Below are 21,774 nucleotides of genomic sequence, written 5' to 3' on the forward strand. Positions count from 1 at the left end.
TCAATTTTTTTGTCATTTATCAGTCTGTTCAAGGTTTCTATTTCTTTCTGTTTCACTTTTGTTAGTTTATATATTTCTAGCAATTTATCCATTTCTTCCAGGTGGTCCAATTTGTTGGCATATAGTTTTTCATAATATTCTCTTATATTTGTATTTCTGTGGTATTGGTTGTTATTTCTCCTTTCTCATTTATGATTTTATTTATTTGGGTCCTTTCTCTTTTCTTTTGGTAAGTCTAGCTTGGCGTTTATCAATTTCATTTTTTCTTTCAAAGAACTATCTCCTGGTTTCATTGATATGTTCTATTGGTTTTTTGGTTTCTATATCATTTATTTCTGTTTTAATGTTTATTATTTCCTTGCTTTTCCTAGTTTTAGGTTTTGTTCACTGTTCTTTTTCTAATTCCTTCAGGTGGATGGTTGATAGTTTGAGGGGTTTTTTTGCTTCTTAAGATAAGCTCCTATTACTATGTACCCTCTTGGGAGTGCTTTTGCTACATCCCAAAGGTTTTGGAACATCATGCTTTCATTTTCATTTGTTTCCAAGTATTTTTTTTTTAATTCTTCTTTGATTTCCTGGTTAACCCATTCATTTTTTAGTAGGATGTCCCTTAACCTCCATGTATTTGTGGTTTCTTCAAGTTTTTCTTGTGGCTGACTTCAAGTTCCATACATAGCATTATGATAAGAAAAGATGCATTGGTATGATCTCAATATTTTTGTATTTTTTTTAGGTCTGATTTGTGACCTAATATGTGATCTGCTCTAGAGGATGTCTCATGTGCACTTGAAAAGAATATGTATTCAGCTGTTTTAGGGTAGAATGTTCCGAATATGTCTGCTAAGTCCATTTGGTGCAGTGTGTCATTCAAAACCATTATTTCCTTACTGACTTTCTGCTTAGATGATCTTTATATTGAGGTAAGTAGAATGTTAAAATCCCATACTGTTATTACATTATTATCAATGAGTTCCTTTATGTTTGTTATTAATTGTTTTATATATTTGGGTGCTCTCATCTTAGGTGCATAAATATTTATAGTTGTTAGATTATCTTGTTGGCTTGTCCCTTTATTATAATATAGTCCCCTTCTTCATCACTTGTTACAGTCTTCATTTTAAAGTCTAGTTTGTCTTATACAAGTATTACTACTCTAATTTTCTTTTAATGTTGATAGATGGTTCTGTATCTCTTCATTTTCAATCTGCATGTCTTTAGGTTGAAAATGAGTCTATTGTAGGCAGCATGTAGATGGGTCCTTTTTTTTTTTTTTTTTTTTTTTAATCCACTCTAACACCCTACATATTTTGACTGGAAAATTCGGTCCATTTGTATTCAGAGTAGTTATTGATAGATATGTATTTAGTGCCATTGTTACTTGGTTTTTTGTTTCTGAAGATTTCCTCTGATCCTTCCTTGTCTTTGTCACTTTTGTTTTTTCTTTCCAAAGAATCCCCTTTAATATTTAATATTTTTTGCAGGATTGGTTTAGTGGCTGAGAACTCTTTTGGTTTTTGTTTATTTGGGAAACTCTTTAACTCTTACTCTGTTCTGAGAAATCTGTTGCTTCTTAGAAATGCAAATACCTTTTGCTGCATTTCTAGACCTCTTGTAAATATTATTGTATTTTCACCAGCAGATGTCACTATTTACACATAAAATGAAAACCACCCCCAAGCATTTTTTTTTTTTTTCTTTTTCTTATTCTGAAACAAGACAACCTTACTCACATTTTTTGCATAAAACCTTATAATGTTGTTATTCTTGTTCTGGAAAATAAAGACATTGTTTATCCCTTTAAAGAAAAACTTTATATATATATATGTGTGTGTGTGTGTGTGTGTGTGTGTGTGTGTGTGTGTGTGTGGAGTGACTGGCTTACAAAAGACACACATTTCTTCTTTTTTTTATTTGACACACACATTTCAAATATTAAGTTGTACTGTAAAACTCCACTTAAATTTTTTTTTTTTTTAAGATTTTACTTGTCTATTTGAGAGAGAGAGTGCAGAATGAGAGAGAGCAAGCATGAACATGAGGAAGGGCAGAGGGAGAGGAAGAAACCGTCTCTCTGTTGAGCAGGCCACCCCCCCCCCTGCCCCATGTGGCACTCAAGCCCAGGACCCTGAGATCATGACCAGAGCTGAAGGCAGACTCTTAAACAACTGAGCTACCCAGGTGTCCCCCAAAATCTTTGTTGAACACTTATTCTTTGCCTGAAACCAGCTTATGTGACAGAGTCTTCCTAAAACAACTGAAAGGCTGGTCCTTAAGAATCTTAAAACCTCTTTTGGAGAGATAAGACTTAAAAAACAAAACAGCGTAAGACCTCAGTTAACTACTAAAACTAAAAGTCATTGTCACATTGTTTCAGGGAGATGGGAGATCAGTGAGGACTGGAGTAGATGGAAACCTTTAAAGGAAGGAAGCTCCAAGACAAAGAAGGTAAATTCATTTGTTTGGCAATGGAATGGTACTATGGAGCTTTTTGCTAAGAAAGTAAAAAAGAATTATTTTTGGAGGGTCCACTTGATGGAGTTGTGAAAATGTGGAGGGGGGTGGCATTACAGAATCTGAGAGTGAGAACAAAAACTCTCATAGTGGTAACTAGAAGTAAGACTAGTATCCAAAGGGCATAAGAGAAACAATAGGCCATCAGGCCACCTCACTGACAGGTACACTTACTATTATTGCTTCTTGTCTTCTCAGTCCAAAATCAGGATAAAGGGGTCAACACATGGTCAGACAACAAAATAGAAGATTTGAGTTCAGAATTGTTTCCAGAAACTCTTGAACATATGGCCACTATAAGAAATACAGAGAATAGAGTAACTTGAATCTTTTGATCTTGGGTGACTGGTAAGTGATGGCATTGCTGCTGATAGAAATGGAAAACCTGGGAGTGGAAGTGGGCTTAGATGGAAAGATGTCAAGTTTAGTGTGATCCATGCTGCTGAACCTGATGTGGGCCAGGATGGCAGAGATCTGGAGGTATCAAGGGCAAGAGGAGGGAATTTGGACTCCAGTCAGGCAGAGCACAAGACTGCATTAGCAACCATTGACCTTGGAGTGAAAACAACAATAATGACTAGAGAAAGAGGAGGTATCAGATCTCAACAAATGCCCATAGTTAGAAGGTGATATCAGAAAAGAGGAGAAGAATCAGAAAAGAGACAGAGAATTAGGGTGTGAAGAAGAAAGAAAAGAAAACCAGAAGGGAAGGGAGGATTTCAGGAAAGAAGGGATGCTAGCACTGATAATGACCTCAGGGAGGTCAAGGAGCCAGATACCACCCCTGGGTTATTAAATTTGATAAGATCTTACTCTATCTGAGAAACTTTGACCTTACTCAAAGTGGATTATAACTGGCCACCAGCTTCCCAGGTATAAATGCTCAATAGTACTTAAGTATTGCAAAGCATCTGCATTTACTAACAGTTTTAAGATTCCTTTCACCCTGAGTTCTTTTGAATATTCTTAAAGTGCTCTGAAGTTAAAGATGTCAACGTTGTTGTCATACCTTTAACACTGGCTGACTAAACATTAGTCCTACTTGCAGGCTCTAGCAAGAACAGTAGCAGCTAATATTTCAGAGGACTTTAGTGGATGACAGCTTGGGTTTTTACCCTGGGTTCAGTTGCTGTTTCTTCTGCTTGCTAGCTGACAATGGGAACTTAATACTGGTAGGTGCTCGTACAATGAAGATTCTGTGACAAGATGGTGCCAGGAGCCAAAACTACTTCAGAGAGACAAGCATATCTGTTGAATTTGGTGTCCAATATAGAGAGAGAGGGGAAAAAAAAACTGTAAAGAAGATCTTAATTACTAGATTCTAAGTTAAACTTGATTACAAAAATCAAATGAGGTATAGCTCATGAAAGTACCTTGGGGGTGACTATGTGACTCATATTTGTTAAGCATCCCACTCTTGATCTCTTCTCAGGTTTTGATCTCAGGGTTGTTGAGCTCAAGCCCCACTTGGGGATGCAGCCTACTAAAAAACAAACAAACAAACAAACAAAAACTGATGTAGTTTTGGAATATAGTGAGTTTGCTGGGATGAGGTCCAGAGCCAACAACCAAGAAAGAATTCTTGAGATGTCTTTGGTGCAAAAAGTTGATTTTATTAAAGCATGGGGACAGGACCCATGGACACAAAGAACTGCAGCACCAAGGTTATGAGGGGTGGCTGATTATATAGTTGGGAGTTGGGGGAAGTAAAGGAAAAGGGAAGTTTTCAAAAGGATTTTCATGGGTTGAAGAAGACTCACTGGGTACCAGAGTCCTTGCCATTGTCAAGGTAAGGTTATTTTTCCTTCTAGCAAGGCATTAACATTAACAATTGGGAACTTCCTGGAGGAACACTACACTCTGCCCCCTTCAAGTATCTGTCAGTGGGTGGTAGGTTGTAAGGACATTTAAGTGTATCTACATTTCCTTCTGGAAGCTAGGTTATTAATAGGAATGCTTTGTTCTTGTGGATTGTTAAGACTTTTGTAAACTGAGGGAGATTCATGTCTTGCAGGATTGTGATCTCTGTAAGTTAAAATTTTTTTTTTTCCTTTCCTTAGCTTTAGGACAGTGGGGAATGCCTGAGGAATGTCACATATATCCCATCTGGGGAGGGAATGTTGTGGGGTGTCAGCTTCTGCTTTGTCCTCAGTTTGCCTTCTGTTCCCTCATCAAAACCACAACTCCTTTTTGGGGAGCTTTGTGGCTCAGTGTGGAGTCTGCTTGTCCCTTTCCCTCTGCTCCTATCCCACTTGTATGTGTATTCTCTTTCTTTCCAAAATAAATAAGTAAATAAAAATCTTTAAAAATAAAGTACCTTGCACCCTGCTTTGCACTCTATTAAAGAAGGCACTGTAATTTAACAACATAAAATGAGAGCTCCAAAAATATTCCAGGTATGAATTAGGACCTTCTAAATAAATATATGAAATCCATGACAGCATCTGTGACATGACATCATGTTGTAGGAAAAATTACACACTGTGAGTCAGGAAGGATTTACTTGCCTTTTGATCATGATGGTGATGATAATGGTGACTATGATAATTGTTGGGTCGGTGGGCTCTGGGAGTGCAGGAGGAACAATAGAAATGACCAGGCAGCTCCGGAGGCTCCCGGAGTGCAGGAAGACCCCCGCGGGGTCTCGCAGCAGTCTTCCAGCCTAGCCCCCCTCCTTAACCCTTGGCTCTCCCGCCAAAAGGATGTATGCCCAGGTCACAGCTCCAGAGGTAACCCGATGTAACCCGATACCTATACAGGAAACAGATAAAAGACCCCCCCCCCCCCCCCCCCCCCCCCCCGCCAACTCACTTGCAGCAGGACTTCCCCAACTCTGCTTTCCAGAGTCGTGGAACCTCGCCCAAGTGTGCCCACCTCCTCCCGGTGCAACTTTCTTGGCTCCCCTTCTCCTGAGCCCTGAAACGTCACCGGAGAGTGCCTTTAATAAATCTTGCCTTGCACTTGTCGTGTTTATCTTGCCTATAAAACCTTACAATAATCATTTCCCAATTGCTTTATTTATCAAATGCCCACCAGTCTCTCTGTGCCAAAAGCTGCCCTGGTTTGGGTTGCATGGGTACATGATGTATCAATACTTCTGGTACATGGAGCATTATCCATTAGGCTCATCCCACTTCTCACAGCCCTGAGTCAGAGATCCAGTTGCTTCTGAGGATCTTTCAAAAAATACTTTGTTTATTTGAGAGAGAGACAGTGAGAGAGAATGTGAGAGGAGAGAAGGTCAGAGGGAGAAGCAGATTCCCCATGGAGCTGGGAGCCTGACGCAGGACTCGATCCATGGACTCTGGGATCATGATCTGAGTCAAAGGCAGTTGCTTAACCAACTGAGTGACCCAGGTGCCCTCTTCTGAGGATTTTTTTTTAACACCCCCATCACTCCCAGATACTTGTTGCATGGAACTTGCCTTATAGAAGATATTGGGCAAGCCAATTCTCTTGCAGTTCAGAACTAGAGGACCTTGTGATACACAGTATAGGAAATGTTACATTCAGGGAAGTGTTATCCACATACTTGGCTCTAGTCCTTGCTACTACTAATATAAAGAAGTAACATTTATTGATTTTTACATACATTAGTATATAAATACCATGCTATAGTACTAGAGGATGGACATGATTTCCCCCTGATTAGAAACAAGAAAACACTAAGGCTAAGAAAAGTTAAGCAAAGTGACTAAAGTCACATACTAGACAGAACCAGGACCTGAAGGCAGGATAGTCTGTCACTGAAGACCTTGTACTTAAGCCCTTCTCTACACCAAGAGTATAGGAACACTTCATATTCATAACGGGGCTCTGGATCATTATTCAGGTTTGCTGATTTTTACCAAGGTTCTAGAATCCTTTCCCCTGTCCCCTACCACCACCTATTTACAATAACTTTACTGAAGAAAGGCATCCATTTGCATTGCCGAATGGAAGTCACAAAGTGAGTACTCAAAAAGATACTTGTTGGGGGAATAAAAAAGAGAGATTTGTTGAATGAATGTATGCCTGTATATGTTCTGTAGGTCATCAAAGATCCTTTACCCATTTGAAAGCCAACAAGTGAGGTTCAGGTGATTCTCGATGTGCAGACAAAACACTGAGCCTCAGAGAATATCACTTTGAAGGCTCACACTCTTCGTTGAATTGCAGTAACCAAGTTTCACATCTTTAGGAGCCAGTTCACTGTATTAAATTACATGCATAAATAAAGAATATTTAAGAAAATGTGGTATGTTCTTAAGCTCAGTTTCCCTCTAACCCCTTACCCTTGTTACATTTGTATCATGAAAATTCATAACCAGAAGCCTTCAGCCTACAGCCCTTTGCCCACTTGAGGGTTTCACCATTACTACCTGGAACCCCTAAATAACCCTCTGCCAATCAGTTGCCTATCACACTTCCTCCCTCTTTTGCATCTCTAGGAAAGCAACTTTTTATCTAATGTGGAAAGCCTTGTTCTTGATAGAGTTCACTTTCTGAATCTTAAGGAAGGAGTCTTTTTCTTTTTAAGAGTTCCTTTTCTGAGGCGCCCTCACATATGTCTTTACCTATTTGAAAGTAAACAACATTCTACCCATAGACAGCCAGAGGAAAGCCCATAAGCTGATCCTATCTCAGAGGAACAAGGCTCAGCAAGTGATCAGAGAGGATTTCAAGTGGATTGATGGCAATACCTGTCCCTGTGGTTACTAGACCCTGCCTGTTGGGAAGAGATTGTTACTCTTCTGTCTTGTGGCACTTCGTGCTTTGCTGATATTTAAATCAATGTCATCTAACACCTACAGAATACAAAGATGATGTCAGCTCTCCCCACAAAATGTTTCATAATTCTCTAGTTAAATCTCCAGGTTTTTATTCCAAGCAGCTCTAGGACGATAAGACCCTCTAATATAATACATTTGATATAATAATTGTTCACTAAGCTTTAGGTATATTTCCTATCTTGGAAGAAACATTCTTTTCTTTCAATAAAGACATGAGGGTGAGCAGTTCCCTCTTCCCCTCTACTCAGAAAGTAAGGAACAGCCTATTTGCCGTAGATCTCAGTTTCCATGTTCTTATCACAGGATGACAATCTCATATCTGTGGGTTCTTGTGACCACTGATGATGGAGCACTTAGTAATGATGATTGAGAATTTTGGCCTTCAAGTCAGACAGAAATGTTTTGAAATCCTGGCTCAAATTCTGCATTTTCCACTCACTCACGCTCCACACCTAAAAAACTCCTAAATAGATCTGTGCGTTAGTTTGCTTAACTGCAGAATGGAGAAAATGGCACCTACGTCTTGTGGTAGAGCAAAAAATGTCAAGCACAGTGGGATTTCACAGTTAGTATTCATACATGTTAGCACCAATTTTGTGGTTTTCCCATTGGGTAGGTATAGGAAGAGGCCTGGTGTCATTAATACCAGAGTGCAAATGACAGATTTCAGAGTAAAAGTCTTCAGTTGGTGAAACTGATGAAAATACATTTTAAATATTTGGCCAGAGATAAGAAATTTATGGCCATGAATGCTGCATCTCTGATAGTTTAATGTATGAGTGTGTCACAAGAGACAGCATTTGTTTTGTTTAAAACCTCATGTACTCAATTTGCATTCAGAGAAATGTTGTGGAATCATCCAGACCGATGACTACTAACAAGAAATTGGGATGCCAGCAAGGCCAATCTTTTTGTGAGAATGTTGGGCTATTAATCATAAAAAAAGCAAAAACAAGACACTTTTGTTATAGCAAACTGTTGCTAAGCAGATAATAAAGACCCCTTTCAGAGCTTGTATTTTCTTTCTTTCTTTCTTTTTTTTTCTAAGAAAAGTACTTGGCTTGTACAATGGTTTTTCAGATGAAATAAAAAGCTCCACAAGCTCAAGAGCCCTTAGTGTTTGTGGTTTTTAGACCAATATCCTTGGCATCAGTCAGTCCCTGCAGGATGGAGGGCAAGATGTGGAATAACCCTGTAAAGAGAGGACAGGACATGGCTGGATCACTTTAATAACTGACTGGGTGCATGAAGTACATTTAGTTTGGAAGTGAGCTTGTTGCCCCAGGAAAGCCCAGGTGAGCTATTATGCCTTCCTCTGATGGCTTCTGACAAGTCCCAGGTCACCCTCTCCTGTGCTGAAAAGGACCAATGGCCATCACTTAGATCTCCCTTTCCTATCCCCTATAGAGGTGGATGTTGCTTCCTCTAGGAAGTTGTGTGGGGATACTGGTTCATGAATGTCCGCTTTTGCTCAATCCCTGCTAGAAAAATAACAAAGCTCTTCAAAATCTAGGAGCTGAGCTTTTGTAGTTTCTAGATAGAGCAAGTACTTAAATATTTGTGGGATTCATGAATGACTTCATGCATGCATTTGGACCTCCAGCAAATAGCAGATGTTGTATGCAGGAAAACCAACACCAAAAAATATCCACATCCTAGTCCCTGAAACCTGTCCATGTTACTGTTATTTAGAAACAGACTCCTTGGAGATGATTGAGTGAAGGTTCTTGAGATGGGAGATTATCCTGGATCATCAGGTGGCCCCTAAATGCAATTGCATGTGTTCTTATAATAAGGAAGCAGAGGGAAATTCACAGACAGAAGAGAAGCTGGTGTGAAAATGAAGCCAGAGACGGGAGTAATTCTGTCTTAAGCCAAGGATTGCTGACAGCCACCAGGAACCGGAGGACATTCTCCTGCAGAGCCTCTGAAAGGGGCTTGACTTGCCAACACCTTGATTTTGACCCAGTGTGACCAATATAGTACTTCTGGCCTCCAGAACTGTGAAGAATGACTTTCTGTGGCCATAAGCTGTCATTTGTTAAAGCAGCCTCAGGCAATGAATACCAAAGACGGCTAATATCTTCCCAACAACCAAACTTCACCTTTGTCTCAAAATGTCAGAATAAGTACCATGAGATGCCTGTTGCCCACACAGATGTTACAGGGGACAATAAATACATCTATGTACATCTTGCTCACTGAGAAGAAAATCTTTAAAAATAATCGTTAAAATTATTATAAAAATGAAACAAATTTATAGCAGAAAAAGAAGGCAAATATTATGGTAGATATAAAAAATTAAAAGTAAATGTGCCCTTTAACTCCCACAGGTTAGTCCTCTGGTATGTGTATGTGTTCTTTGAATTTCTATGACTAGAAGTATATTTACACCTCCCCATTTTGATACCAACCAGGCCATTCTTTCACACCATCCAGTTCCTTTTTGTTCATTTAAAAATGTATCTTGTAAGATCTTACCATGTGTGTGTATGGATATTTCCTCATTATTTTTCAACAACTGTGAAAACATTTCATTGCATAGATATATCGTAATTTATATAACTAGTTCAAAATGGTAAATTACGGAGGTAACCAAATATACTTTGTTTTGACAGCAACAAGATGACTTTAAATTGGATTTATAGGAGAAGAGAATATTTTTCTTTCCCCAAATCATGGCAAACTATTGTGATTGTCCTCAAAAGGAGCATGGTTGTTGAAGAGGTTTGGGTTCTGCAGAGTAACTCCGTGATTAGGAGAGAAGTCTGGGATCCCTCAAGTGCTTTCTCTTATTGTTCTTAAACTCTGAAACGCCTTGAAAAAAAAAATAGCAGCAGTTTGTTCATTCATTCCTTCTTTCAGCCGATGTGTTTCAGAGCTCTGCCAGCATTCTGCAGGTAATAAAGATGAAAAACATGAAGCATCCTGCCTCCAAGTAGCTTGCTGTCAATGAATAGTAGGATAATTACTAACATAGATTGACGCTTGACTTTAAGCAGGCACTGTTCTAAAATACTCTACATTCATTACTTTATTCAATTCTCCTGTTGTTGTTATCCTATGTTTTGGAGGAGAAATCAGGGGCAGAGAGAGAAGTTAAGTCTCTTATTCAAGGTCTCAGTGCCAGTAAGGGGACAAACCAGGGTGTTAATCAGGACAAGCAGAAGCCTGAGCCCATCCACACTCTGATCTAGTAAAGGCAACTACTCTGGCATCTGTTGCTGCGTTACAAATTACCCCAAAACTCCGTGGTTAAAAATAACAATAGTCATTTATTTGTTTGGTATCCTGCAATTTGGGGAGTGCTTGGTGAGGACAGCTCATCTTTGCTCTTTGTTATGTCTATTAGGGCTGGAATATGCAATATGGATTTTTAACTCAGGTGTCTGATGCCTCAGCTGGGTGTTTGGAATATAGGGGCTGGCCAGGTATCTCCATGTGGCTTTTCCACATGACTAGCTTGGACTTCCTTACAGTATGATGGTATCAGCCTAGCTGGACTGTTTATATAGTAGCTGGCTTTTCCCAGAGCATAAAAGTAAAAGCTGCCATTCCTTCTTAACTCCAGGACTTGGTAAGTGAGGAACTTCACTTCTACTGCTTTCATAGGTCAAAGCAATCACAAGACCAGGTAAGATTCAAGAGGTGAGGCAAAGAAAAATCCTGTCTCCAACTGAGAGTGTCAAAGTCACATTGTAGAACAACATATGATATAGGAGATATTGTGGAAATTGTTGGAAATACTCCAGACCAGTTGATTAGCTATACATAAACAGCTATCATATGAGAAGAAGGAAATAAATGTTGCAAAAGGGTTAAAGTTTAAGAGATTAACAGATTACTTACAGTTTGCAGAATTGAAGACAGAAATTGATGGAGGGTGCATTTAAATTTGCTTGGTGGGGAAGTAGCATTAGACATGTGCATATGAGAAAAAGGAGGTTCCAGGATTACAGTGTGAGCAAAGGCCAGAGGTAAGGGTGGAGTGTGTGTGTGTGTTTAGAAGAAGAAGGTTGAAGGACTGTGGAGTGGTTTATTTTTAACCAAAATATCAAATATGGAACTGATCAAACCGGATTTCTTTGGCACCAGGAAAACAGGCACATGTTGGCTCCAGGTATTGCAATACGGTGGTGGTGAAGACTGCGCTTCTCTCCCCGAACCCTATGGGGCATTGAAAATAGCTTTCTCTTCTAGGGCTGTTGTCAGGCAGAGGTACAATTCTGAGCTCCTGGGCACTGGAGCTCATTGCCCTTGGCCCCAAGATGAGCACTGAGGGGGCTCCTGTCCAGGAGTCAGCTGAGTCCCCTCCCAAGCCCTCTCTTGAACCCCCTTCTGGTGCTGCACCTGTGGGGCGGGTGCAGCTGTGATGGTACCACTGGAGTAATTATGGGAAGAAAATGCTAATGAGCAGATGCCTGTGATTAACTTGCTTTTTCTGTTGCCTGTCAAGCCCAGGCAGCACTTGTTGGAAAAGATAATTAAATCAGAATCAGATGGCTGCAGTAAATATTTTATTTGAAGCTCTACACCACAATAGAGGAAGTTGACCTTGAAATCCAGCTGTAAATTCCCACCTTTGTCTCAAGCCTGGGCCCAACTCGGAGTGTGAGTTGGAGTCTGCTCAAATGAGCTTCTAGTTAAACAATCAAGGGCTCAGTGGTACATGTCATGCATACTAGCTTATTAATGCTAGAGTATTAGGATAATACTTATTGGCTCCCTTAAAAGTGGACAAATCTTGACTTGGGAAGTGTGGAATCCAGAGCAAATAGGCAGCCCAGCCTCCCCCATGCCTCTGTTTGCTCAGGTTTGGCTCTGAGGGGCTAATGACTCCACTCCCTCCATCACAGAGGTTATCCCCATGTCATCAAGAGTTTCTACCTCTCTGGTACACATTTCTCACTTGCTCTATCTAGCAAGCAGAGGTCTTGATGGTAACTTGGGTGGTAAGTGCCCATGAAAAATCCTGCCAGATTCCTTTTCCTCATGTGATGCATTCTCCATTGTACATCTTATCAAATGGGAAACTGGAAATTGCTTGGGAGACAAGTGGGTATTTCTTTTGGGTCTAGAACAGTAGTTTTATTTAAGGACTTTCTAAGAGGAAAAGATTTGTAAAAAGAAACCATCATGCCCTACCACACCTTGTCCCTGTCCTTGCAATATCTGTTCTCCCCTCATGCCTGGGATATAGGGAGGGACAGGAACTTGTCTAGTACCCTGTTTGTTAGCAATGGGGAAAAGATATTCAGAAAGTGAAGCACAGCACAAAGAAGCCCACCTATCAGACAGAACAAGGACGTGGCAGTCTCCACTTCATATTGTGGGAGCTTCTTGTCCTCTATATATTTAAGAGTCAGACAGCTTTACCTGGAGAAGTTACACAGCCTCTGTGATCAATCCAACTTGCTGCCAAGCATCCCAAATGTTACAAATCTCTGCTCATGGGGAGAGACCTAACGTTTCACTTCCCTGCACAGACCCTCTGATGTCTTTATGTATCTGAAACATTTTATTGGAGAAATGGGGTGCACTCTTTCAAAGACATCTCTTCAGGATCATTTTTCAAATGGTCTTTTTTTAGTTTCCAATGTATGACTCACAATACACCTCCCCTCTCCTCAACCGTACTCCCATCCAAGTGCCCAAGGACCATCAGACCATTCTCTGTTGTCCTCACAGATGAAGTAAAGCCTCTCACTTGGTGGCCCCTGCCTTTGTCTCTTGCATTTCTTCCTGAAAACCATACATTTCTTGTTTGTTTTCAAAATTCTGAGATGGTGGTGTTTTTATCTCAAGAAATCTTAGTTCATTCTCTCTCCACAGAGGAAATCATCTTTAAAAACAAACTGATGCAAAACCCCTTGGGAGCGTGAGTATGCTGAGGAGATAAGGGAAATCTCGCAGCAGCCAGAGGGCCAGAATTTCCTTTGGGTAAAATATGGGAGCTGTGATCAGTGGAGACCAGACTGGCTGACCTGGGGCTACATCCACCTAACAACTGCCTGTGGTGTGGGGTGGAGGAGACTTCAAGGGCAGGGCCTGTAGGAGGTTGAATTCAGCATGAGGAAGACATCTTGGATACAGCATTTAGTTATGATTAGGGAAGATGTTCAGAGTTACCTGCTGGAGAGTAAGGGGGTCCCACTAAATGTCAAATGAGAAAAATTACCATCCCTCTAGTATTTTTTAATTTTTTGAATATTTTATAAGGTGAGCAAAGACCCTGGCTAATGAGCATTCCCTCCTTAACTAAATTTAGTCAGGTTTCTCTGAGACCTTTTTTCCAAAAGTTCTCATCCTTGACCCGAACTTGACTTGCCTCGCCCAATTTTGTCAAGAAATTCTGCTAAATCAGTTAAGTGAGAACCCCTCATCCCTTGATGTTCAGTCATTTCTCATCCCCCTCTTCTTAATATACAAACAAGTTCCCCTGAATAATTTCCCATCCACTCTCCTACCCTGTTCTTGGCTGTAAATCCCCACTAGTCTCTTTTGTATTCAGAGTTGAATTCAAGCTCTTTTCCCAATTGCAAATAGTCTTAAATTAGTCTTCCTTGATGTTTTAACAAGTGTCAAAATAATTTCTCTTTAATGTGGTCTACTGCCTAATATTTCAGAATCCCATTAATGTAATTCTTTTCCTTATTCATTTGAATTTATGTATTATTTTCCTTCTGTTTCACACTGTTGTTTACCTTCAGCAGGTATAATTTAAACCCATGCTACAGTGAATGCAGGTATATTTGATAAGATCCTAACAAGGGAGATCACTGTATGCCTGTGGTAGTCAGTCCAGCCTGCTGTAATAAGACTTAATTTTTTTAAGTTATTAAAAGTTTTTATTTTTATTTATTTGATAGAGAGAGGGAGAGAAAGCACAAGCACAAGCAAGGGGAGGGGCAGAGGGAAAAGCAGACTCCCCACTGAGCAAGGAGCCCAACACAAGACTCAATCTCAGGACCCTGGGATCACAACTGGAGCTGAAGGCAGATGCTTAATGGAGTGAGCCACACAGGCACCCTAGACTGCATGGTTTAAACAGCATAAATTTATTTCTCATAGTTCTGAATGCTGAGAAGTCAAAAATAAAAGACCTGACAGACTCAGTTTCTGGTGAGGACCCATTTCCTGTTTGCAAATAATATCTTTCTCATTGTATCCTCACATGGAAGAAGAGGAGAAAGTGTGAGGAAGCTCTCCTGTTTCTTATAAGGATACTACTCCCCTGATTAGATACGAGGCTTTGCCCTCATTACTTAATTACTCCCCAGAGGCCCACCTCATAATATCATCATATTGGGGGTTAGAATTTCAACATATGAATTTGTGGGGGGCAGGAGGACACACAAACATTCAGTTCATAACAGTGCTTTTCTTGTCCATCTCGGAGGCATCCAACTATATGTAACACAACTGGAATATTTTTCTGGATTGATATCTCTTTTTCTGAGCATGGCACACTCTTCAATATAAAGAGCACTGTGTAATCCCTTAACATTACTAGGACAGAATGGATAGTAATGTGATATTACTACCTATCTACTTTCTGAATTAGGAAGCATTTAAAAGTTAGCTGGACTGGCATTTAAAAGCTAGCTGGACTCTGTCATTTTGGGAACTTTTTCTTGTGAAATTCAGTGACACAATCGGAGTCCATGCCTCACATTAAATTTATCAGCATCTTGTACTTTGTAAGATGTGGCAAGTTTTTGGATAAGATATTGGGATACATTTCTTTGACTTGGAAGAACTCATTTAATTTAATCTTAGAGATTGTAACTAATAGATTTTACTCAGTTTACCAGTTAATGGGTGAAATATTATTCACTACAGACAAGAACCCTGTCCCAGGTATGTTATTTACAAGGTAGTGGCTGAACTTTGAATCACAAGTAGGAAAAATCACACACACACACACAAAAAAATGTTTTCCTAATCTTCAATGATGAAATCAGCTGACATTGTGAAAAATTATAGGTGGTACATACAGCATTCTCCTAACACGGGTCCCTGAATTTAGGCTTGGAAGGAGACCTACTATGAGGCTCATAATGCCCAGCAGCCCCTATTACTGTTTTATGGTAGATTTAGCCCCAGCTTTCCAAAGACAGTTCAGGTTTATACTATTGTGCTAGAATAATTATTGATAGTGCCCTTTTAACTCTCAAAAATATCCTGTATTGACTGATTTTAGACCATGGAGTCACCCTAAATAGAGTATGTTGATGAAGGTGTGATTTACTTCAATATATAAAGTCTTCCTCATGAGGATTTAGGAATCTGTTCTCATTTTCTTAGTTCTCAAGACCAAGAATGTTTCTACCACTTCTTAATTACAATTTCATTATTATTTTAGGGAAAAGAATATTCATGTAACTTGTCAAATTTCTATTTTTGCATTGAGTTTATGAGAAATTCCAGCCCATTTCTAATAATTATTCAGGTCACCCTACATGTATTTTTATATCACCTCACTACATTTGCTCCAAATTCTTGCTTTTATGTATGTAGCATTTTTTTTTTTGTAATTTGTAAGATTCCTTTGAATAAACATTGAAATAAGGCAATTACAAAATAATTAAAATGGCTGGAAACAGTGCTCTTTGTAGCATTCTGGAAACCCTAAGTTATTTGCTCTTAAAGGCTGCCACATTTACAATTCTTAAAAGAAAAATCACATTGTTTCTTGTTTTTTAAGGCCAACAGTGGACCTCTGAGCCCAGAAAGATGGGGTATACATACTCTTTCCTTTATTTCTCCCACTGACTACAGATAAAATCCCTGGACATTATATATGAAGCATACATAAGAGACTCTAAAAGGTGGTAAGAATAAGATAGACATGATAGTGAGACAGGGAACAACATGGTGATAAATTCCTAGGGTTTCTTTTTCCTCACATATCTCAGAAGTATAGGGAAAGAAGTCAGCAACCTGAAAATGCCAGAGGCTGTACACAACCCCCAACCCCTGCAAAAAAAAAAAAAAAAAAAAGTCTGCTTTCTCTGAAGAGAGGCATTCTAGCAAGACAGAAAACTTCCAGGTAGTAATTGCTCCACTACAGACTAATGCCATGGAAAAACTGTGCCCTATTCCTAACCTTTCCAACAGAGGCCTAGCAGACAGCGTAAACTTCAAATCATTCCAAGGTTGTAATGAGACACTCAAACATCTGCACTATGGTGGTGTTAGTAAAGATAGGGAATGGAGTAAGGGTAGGGAATGGAGACTTTCATTCCCTATAGGTGATAGTGAGCACCCCTCCAAAGCATCAGTGGAAAACCCATGAGAAGTAGTAGTGAGTCACTTCTACACTCCCAGGCAAGGATATGTAGAAGGAAGCCAATTAGGAGCTTAGATTCCTATCCTTATTCAGCAGTAACTAGAAGTCATCCCCTCCTTTGTTGTCAAAAGAGGGCAAGTGGTCACTCAAACTTCTACCAATCCGTGGTATCTACTATATCTTTTCCTGCTAACTTTCTAGTTTGGTTGCTTATGGTTGGAAAACACACTCTGTATGATTGCATATTTTAAAAATTAGTTGAGGTTTCTTTTATCTCACGGGATATCATCTATCTCGGTGTATGTTCTGTGAACACTAGAAAATAATATGAATTCTCCATTGTTAGGTGGAGTGGTCTATAAAAGTCTGTTATATCCTGTTTGTTGATGATGACTTTCCATTTAGTAGTTTTATTAACTGCTAAAAGAGGAGTGTTTGATTTCTCTAAATATGAGTGTAGAATTTTCTATTTATTCTCTCATTTCTATCACTTGTTCCTTTTTATATTTTGCAGCTCTGTTATTTGTGTTAGGCTCGCTCTGTCTTCATGGTGGATTGAAACTTTTATTGTCAAATAAAGTCCTTCTCTGTCCTTAGCAATTTTCCTTATTCTCAAGTCTACTTTGTCTGACATTAACATAGCATTCTTGATTTTCTTTGAATAACATTTCATGATATATATTATTCAATCCTTTTACTTTCAATCTTTTTTTATATCAGTATATATTTGAAATGAGTTTCTTAAAGACAACATAGCTTTTTTTCTTTTAATCCACTCTCTACCTTTGAATTGGTATATTTAGATCACTAACATTTATCTCTGCTTTGGAACTGGTATCCTTAGATCACTTATATTTAATATAATTACTAATATGTTAAGCATAAATCTGCCATTTTATTTTTTTTTATATTTTACTATTTTTAAATGTTCTAATAAATTTAATTGAAATATAATTGACATATACAGTTACATTAATTTCACATATACAGCATAGTGATTAAACAATTCTATATACTATATTGTGTTCAACAATCCTTTCCATTTGTTCTCTCTCCTTTCCATTTCTTTGTTTACTTTTTTGTCTTTCTGTGAATTACTTCCTTTTTTAAAAAAGATTTTATTTATTTATTTGACAGAGAGAAACACAGCGAGAGAGTGAGCACAAGCAGGGTGAGTGGGAGAGGGAGAAGCAGGTCTCCCACAGAGCAGGAAGCCCACCGCAGGGCCCAATCCCAGGACCCTGGGGTGGTGACCTGAGTGGAAGGCAGACGCTCAATGACTGAGCTACATGGGTACCCCCATTTTTTTTAGAATTTTATTCTTATTTTTCTATGTTTTGGAATGAATTTCTTTCTATAATTTTAAATGGTTGCTCTAGTAGCTATACATAACATAGTCATTAATGTTGACATTTTATCAATTTGCATGAAATGTAGAGACCTCTGTTCCTTCACATTCCTATATCCTCTCCATTTGTAGTATACACACATAATTAATAACTAACTACATCAGTGTTATAATTGATTTTTGCTTCAACTATCAAACATAATTTAGAATAAAAACAATACGAAGAAAGTCTATTGTATTTGCTCATATTTTTGGCTATTGTGTTCTTTCTTCATTGTTCCCCTTGTTTTAACCATTATTTTAGGGTAGCTCTGCTGGCAACAAATTGTCTTAGTTTTCTTCATCTGGGAATGTTATTTCCTTTTTATTCATGAGGGATTTTTTTCACTGGGTATAGGATTTTAGGTTGACGGGTCTTTCCTTTCAGCATTTTAAAATGTTGTGACAGTAACTTCTGGTCTTCTTGACTTTTAATGAGAAATCTGCTGTCATTTGAATTACTTTTTCCTATAGTCATTTCTCTGTAATGATTTTTAAATATTTTTTTCTATTATTTTGTTTTTGATTCTATGTGTCTTGTGTGATTTGGGGTTAATTATTCTGAGGATTCTCTTAGCTTTTTGAATCTGTAGATTATATTCTTTTCTAGGTTTTGGAAGTTTTCAGCCCTTATTTTTTAATTTACTTTTTCAATCCTGCCCTGTATTTTCTCTCTTTTGGGATTCTAATGGCACAAATGTTAGATCTTTAAGTACCTGAGGGCCCTGATATTCTGTTTTGTATTTTTGTTTTTTGGTTTCTTTGGTGTGTTTTTTGTTTGTTTGTTTTTTTTTTGTTGTTGTTGTTTGTTTTGTTTTGTTTTTCCTATTTTCTTTCTTTTTGTCCTATTGGGAAATAATTCTATTTTGTTTCAAGCCATTGATTCTTTCCTCTCTCCACTCTTTTCTGTTGTTGAGCTGATCCATTGAGTGTTTTATTTCATTCATGGTATTTTTTTCTGTTCCAATTTTTTATATGGTTTTTCTTTACAGTTCTGTTTCTTCACTCAGATTTCCATTGTTCATTTTGTTTTATTCTTTCATTTTCTTTAGATTATTCATAATGACCTTTTGAAATATTTTCATTGTAACTGCTTTAAAATATTTGTCAGATAATTCTAACATGTCTTTATTGTTATCTTGGTATTGGCATTTATTTATTTTCTTCTCAATCCATTTGAAATCTTTCTGGTTTGCAGTCTGATGAATGATTTTCAATTGGAACTTGAATATTTTGGTTATTATAAGACTTTACATCTTATTTAAATCTCTCTTTTAGATGAGAGAGATGAACCATGAGAGACTGAAAAACAAACAGAGGGTTTTGGAAGGGAGGGGGGTAGTGGGTTGGATGAGCCTGGTGATGGGAATTAAGGAGGGCACATATTGCATGCTGCACTGGGTGTGGTACATAAACAATGAATCTTGGAACACTGAAAAAATAAAATAAAATTTAAGGTTAAAAAAAAAAAAAAGGAGTCTGTGGCATGAGATATTCAAAGTGCTAAAAGGAAAAAATCATCAACCAGACTATTCATTCCAACAGTCTACACTTAAGAATAGAAGGAGATCCCAGACAAAAACTAAAGTTCATGACCACTAAACCAACACTGTAAGAAATTTTAAGGGGAACCTTTTGAAGAAAAAAAGACCAAAAGCAACAAAGACTAGAAAGGATCAGAGAACATCAGCAAAACACCAACTCTACATGTAACACAAAGGTGCTAAATTCACATCTTTCAATAATTTCTCTGAATTTAAATGGACTAAATGCTCCAATCAAAAGACAGCATATCAGAATGGATTAAAAAATAATATCCATCTTTATGCTGCCTGTAAAAGACTCATTTTAGATCTAAAGAAACCTGCAGATCAAAAGTGAGGAGGTGGAGAACCATCTGTCATACTAATGGACATCAAAAGAAAGCCAGAGTAGCCATACTTATAGCAGACAGAATAGATTTTAAAACAAAGACCATGACGAGAGTTGAAGAAGAACATTATATCATAATTAAGAGGTCTATCCATGAAGAAGATCTAACAATTTTAAGTATTTATGCCCCCAACTTGGAAGCACCCAAATATATAAATTGATTAATAACAGACATAAGAAATTCACTGATAATAATGCAATATTAGGGGATTTTAATATCCCACTTACAGCAATGAACAGATCATCTAAGCAGAATATCAAGGAAACAATGGCTTTGAATGACACACTGGATCAAAAGGACTTAACTGATATATTTAGGACTTTTCATCCTAAAGCAGCAGAATGCACATTCTTTTCAAGTGCATAAGGAACATTCTCCAGAATAGATCACTACTGGGTCACAATTCAGGACTCAACCAGTACAAAAAGACCAAGATCACACCATGCATATTTCAGGCCACAATGTTATTAAACTTGAAGTCAACTACAAGAGAACATTTGGAAAGACCACAGATACATAGTGGTTAAAGAACATCCTACTAAAGAATGAATGGATTAACCAGGAAATTAAAAAAAAAGCACATGGAAGCAAGTGAAATGAAAACATGACAATACAAAATCTTTGTGATGCAGCAAAGGCAGTCCTAAGAAGGAAGTATATTGCAATACAGGCCTACTTCAAGAAGCAAGAAAAGTCTCAAATATACAACCTAATCTTACACCTAAAGGAAGTAGAAAAGGAACTAGAAAAGGAACATCAAATAAAGCCTAAGGCCAGCATAAGAAGGAAATAATAAAGATTAGTACAGAAATAAATGATATAGAAAAAACAACAAAATAGAATAGAAAGGGAGATGAAAGCTTTCTCAGAAAAACAGAAACTCAATGAGTTCATGACCACTAAATCAGCCCTACCAAAAATATTAGAAGGGAATCTTTGAGTGGAAAGGGAAGACTGTAAGTGGGAGAATGAAACCAACTACTTTAATAAAAAAAAAAAATCAGTCAAGGGATTCATGAAATAAAAGGATGTAAAATATGATGCCATGTACCAAAAACATAGGAGGGAGAAGAAAAAAGAATGGATTCATACTTAAGAAACCACCAACTTAATATAGACTGCTATATGCAGATATAATGTAGAAACGTAATGGTAATCACAAATCAAAGACCAGTAATAGATAAGCAAAAAATAAAGGAAATGTAGACATATCACTATAAAAAATCAGGAAACCATGAAAAAGAGCAAGAGGAAAAAAGGATCAGAGAAAAACCACAAAATCAATCACAACACAAGTAGCAAATTGTCAATAAATACATACCTATTGATAATTACTTTCAATGTAAATGTACTAAGTACTCCAATCTAAAGATATAGGGTGACAGAATGGATGAAAAACAAGATCCACCTATATGCTGCCAACGAGACGCTCATTTTAGCTCTAAAGATACCTGCAGATAGAAAGTGAGAGAATGGAGAAACATTTATCTTGCAAATGGATGTCAAAAAACAGCCAGTGGGGGCAATACATATATCAGACAAAATAGACCACTTTTTAAAAGATTTACTTATTTATCTGAGAGAGAGAGAGAGCAGGGGGGGACAGAGAGGCAGAGGGAGAGAGAGAATCTCAAACAGAATCCTTCCTGAGCATGGAGCTGAGCATGGAGCCTGATGCAGGACTGAATCTCATGACCCTGAGATGAAATCAAGTGTTGGAAGCTTAACTGCATGAGCCACCCAGGCACCCCAAAAATAGACCTTTAAACAAAAACTGTAGAAAGAGACAAAGGTCACTGTATAATAATAAAGGGGACAATCCAACCAGAAAATATAACAACTGCAAATATTTATACACCCAACATGAAATTACACGGAA

This window comes from Mustela lutreola, chromosome 7, assembly GCF_030435805.1.
Source record: "Mustela lutreola isolate mMusLut2 chromosome 7, mMusLut2.pri, whole genome shotgun sequence".
Classification (NCBI taxonomy): Eukaryota; Metazoa; Chordata; class Mammalia; order Carnivora; family Mustelidae; genus Mustela; species Mustela lutreola.